The sequence below is a fragment of the Hyaena hyaena genome, unplaced genomic scaffold (genome assembly GCF_003009895.1).
Source record: "Hyaena hyaena isolate Hyena2069 unplaced genomic scaffold, ASM300989v1 scaffold_449, whole genome shotgun sequence".
NCBI lineage: Eukaryota > Metazoa > Chordata > Mammalia > Carnivora > Hyaenidae > Hyaena > Hyaena hyaena.
This window is the reverse complement of record NW_024081076.1, coordinates 1,236,948-1,241,446: the sequence shown is the minus strand read 5'-3', so window position 1 is coordinate 1,241,446 and position 4,499 is coordinate 1,236,948.

The window sequence follows — 4,499 nt, the reverse complement described above, 5'->3', positions numbered from 1 at the left end:
ATAGGTGTAAAGAACCACTGTAGAGGACTTTGTAGTAGAGAAAGAGACTGGAGAGAGCTCCTACTTACAAGGAAGAGTAAGGATCTTATAACCAAAGAGCAGAGATGGGAGTGGAGAGGGGGGAGGTAGGGTGTGGTCAGTGGATGGAAAATTTCTAAGAGAAGACATCTGGAATGAGGGAGACTCTAGCTTAACCAACTATTAAGCAGAGCTTCTACTGAAGGCAGGCCAGGGTGATCAGACATCTCCTGAGGGGTGGTGGGAGATGAGCAACCAGATCAGAGTTGAGTGTGATCAGATATTGATAGAGAATGGAGGACCCTGGTTACACTGACTTAGCAGGCTTCTTGCTAAAACTGGACTACGTAGAGACAAACAAGGAAACCTAAGAGTCAGGGTCTAGTTGAGATACAAGTTCAGAGGAGCCTGACTAAAGCTTGGTCAAGTAGAGAGGCTTTCAGTTAAGCTGAATATAATAACTGTGAATCCCACTGTCATGGACTTTGTAGACTCATGGAGAAGACAGATTGAAAGAAGCACACCGACACACAAATGCATGTAGGCAAACATTGATAGAAGTAAAAGATTCACAGAGAAAGTGGGTTATTTCTCCCAAAGACTACATGACCCTTTTTTGCTCAGAGCATTTTTTGGCACTACTAGTATTAGGGACAGCTTGGGTGGACTTGAATTATGAATTTCCTAATGTGGTCAGTTTCCTTTATGTGATTCGGAATAGTTGTCTTTTGTAACTGATAAGTAACATCTTCTCAAATATAACTTTTCCTTGTTAGGGCAATGATTTTTTTGCTTGGATTACTCTGATATTCTTTTGGTCCTACTGTAGTAACCACTGTGGTAATGAATCCGAGAATTTTGAAATATAAGGTTTTTTCCTTTTTGACTTCCAACTATGATGCAATATCATTTTACTGAAGTCATTAACTTCCAACAATAAAATAATGCAATATTTTGTGTAATTTGGTTAAAATATATTAACATGTATTATATATTTTATTATACAGAATATACACAATATGATCAACATATTAACTCAATAATAATTGAATCAAATTATTTTTCCACAGGTCATGTGCAAAAGAAGTAATGAGTAACTCTTCAGTGCCCCCTTGAGTATATACATTTATTAATTAAAATGAAGCTGCTATGTTTTTGTTTATTAGTATGATAAATATCCTAGATTACATATGAAGTACATTTTTGTAGATTGATATATTATTTTTTAAACTTTACCTTCTATAACACTTTTACTTAAATTAATGGCAGTAAATTTCCACTGCAATGGTTTTACTGTGCTCCTAATGTACCCATCAGTCTGGAAAAGATTACCAAGCCATTTTAACACTGTAAATAATAACATTTAAAAAGAAGCTTGAGTGCTTATTAAAATATATCCAACATAATAGATCGTTTGGATATATATCCTAATTTTTAAGGATATAATTAAGAAAACTTGTTTTTCTATTCGATACATATTTTGCTTTTGAGTTGTTTTTCTGGTTAATCTGTTTTTATAGGAAAGAACAATGATTACATGAAAGATGATATATTTCTACTGAGCACATATGAATAATACACAGTGTAGAATGTGAGAAAACTTTTTGGACCCAGATTTCTAGTGATATATGCCACTTGTGAAATTTCTTCATATTTTAACTGCTGGGACAGTTCTTTGGTATAGCTACGCAGACCATTCACGACTATGATTCAGTGTTGAGTGTGAGCGTTGTTTACAAAGATTTCTGGCCACATCTCTATGTTTCTAAGATAGAGAGGTGGCTAAAGAGGAGTCTGTTGAAGTATTATAAGTTAGAGACAGGTTGTATAGCTAATCTATTTCCTGACCTACATAAGGCATTAGTTGAAAGTTTCACCAGCACATTACACATGAGAAACATGTGACTTTAAATCAATACAGTTAGCACCTCCCAGAATTTATTTATAATTAACTCTATTTGTGTATTTATTTCACTAGTAAAATAGTTAAGTTTCTCTAAACTGCTGAGTATCTGTGTTTGCAACAAAGGAGAGGTATAACTTCATCATCAACATGCATATGAAGTACACACAATACATTTTATATTATATGGATAATCTACTTAATCTTTCTTTAAGTTAAGTGACTATAAATGTATACCTCAATACATAGCATCTATTTATCAAAAGAACCAGGTCTTCCTTATTTATTTCCTTATCCACACATTAGTTCTTCATTCAGTTGGTTAACACCTTACTGTAACTCTTACAAAGTAAGGCTCTGATCATGATAAAAAATGTGCAAACACATAAGATAAACACTTCCATTGTAGAGTTTGAGACTTGTTCACTTACAAAATCTATGTCCCTAAAGTCTAATATGGATACAAAATTATGAAAGTTAGAGTTGCTTGTGGTAAAAAGTGATAAAATGCTATTTCATCCACTTCTGAGCCTTCTTAAAACTAACCACCTGTTAACTAAGCTTAACAGAATTTCATAAATAATTAGTTTTGAAAATGGAAATGTAACTAGGACTCTAAGTTTTAAGTTAGGTAAGTTTAAGTATGGCATCAAGTAAGGTTTTACTTATTTGATCTGTTCCTTTTCTTAAAATCTGACTTAACATATTTTTTTTAATGTTTATTTTTTTTTTTTGAGACAGAGAGAGACAGAGAGCGAGCAGGGAAGAGGCAGAGAGAGAGGGAGACACAGAATCCAAAGCAGGCTCCAGGCTCTGAGCTATCAGCACAGAGCCTGATGCAGGGCTCAAACCCATGAACCATGAGATCATGACCTGAGCCAAAGTCAGATGCTTAACTGACTAAGCCAACCAGGCGCCCTGACTTAACATATTTATTATTGCATATGTATAAATAGAATGCACTGAAATCTTTGTCATTACTTTTTTCTATTCAGAAATATTGAGAATGAAGGCAAAGCAAGCTAAATACTATTATAAGAGCAAAGGAAAAACGAATACAAGTAGGGGGGCCCTAAGGTCCAACTCTGAAATGATAAAATCCAGAAGTTGAAGCCTCATGTTAAACTTTGCCTTTTGTACTGAAGTATTTGCAATGATGTTTCCCTGTCAAGAACCTTGGAAAGCAGATGATGTTCCATGCTATGTATTTACTAATGATTAGTTTCAGTATAGTGAGGAAAAGACAGATCTTTCTGGCTTTGAAAGCATAAATAAAAAAATTTTTAAAGAAATTAACTTAAAAGAAATATCTTAAAGGAAATTAGTGTGAGTTTTTTTTTCAATGCAGAATACTAAAAACATACAGGGTGAATCATTAAATTCTTAACATTCCACTTAATATACAATAGAGTAGGAGTAATGACAAAATCCTGTGAAAATTACAATGAACATATTTCTTTATTGAATCAGATCCTCTTTTTTTTTTTTACATTTATTTATTTTTGAGTGACAGATCATGAGTGGGGGAGGAACAGAGAGAGAAGGAGACAGAGAATCCGAAGCAGGCTCCGGGCTTTGAGCTGTCAGCACAGAGCCCGACGCAGGGCTCTAACCCACAAACCATGAAATCATGACCTGAGCTAAAGTCGGACTCTTAACGACTGAGCCACCCAGGTGCCCTGAATCAGATCCTCATTTTACCCCTATAAACTATCACAATTATCAAAAGTATTAAACTATCAAAATCAATAGCAGAACCAGATATCTTGATGAACAATAAGTATTTTAATAGAGAGAGAGATTCAAATGGAAAATCAAAAATGTTCAACTTTCACCTGGATTGGTGATGATTCTGGTTGATTGATGATGACAGCATTTGCTGTTTACCTTCTCCTTACCCCATTGGGACGGGGAATAGGGATTTTACACCAGAGCTTTATCATGGGCTGTATCCAACTTTTCAGTAAGAATATTTCTGCGTGTGATTTCTGGGGTGATTGAATCGAGAACAGAAAGTCTCTCTCTCTGTACTTCGTTGTTCCACTGCTTCACATCCTAAGTAAAGATGACTCTATGTCATTATGTAAAATGGATGGTTAGCTTCAGCTGTTTACTGTGACCAAGCAAGGACAGAGGTTCAGAAACAACATTGGTGGATGTGATAATTTTCCTTTCTACCTGGCATATGGTTCTTTTATTGAGGGAAAGAAGTCCCTCCTGCTGATTTAGTTATTTTTTTTTCATGTTTATAAGGTGTAAGTATAGGCTCATGTGGTAGATTCATATAAAGCAGTCAGTTGCAAATAACTTGTAAAACATGATTTATTTATATTAGTTCCACATTTTCCTTTTTACATAAAATGCATTTTATACATATTGCCAAAGTTATCACATTTCATCATTTAAAAATTGCAAAGATTGTGGCTATGTTTTCTTCGTTTTTTAGTTTAACATGAGATTTATGACTTTGAGCTGAAAAGGCACTTTTATAATGGGAATACCATATGTGCCGGCAAAGGTAGTCTGCCTTCCTGCCTGTGCTGGTGTTGGCTGGCTGTCAACCCTGTGGACACACCTT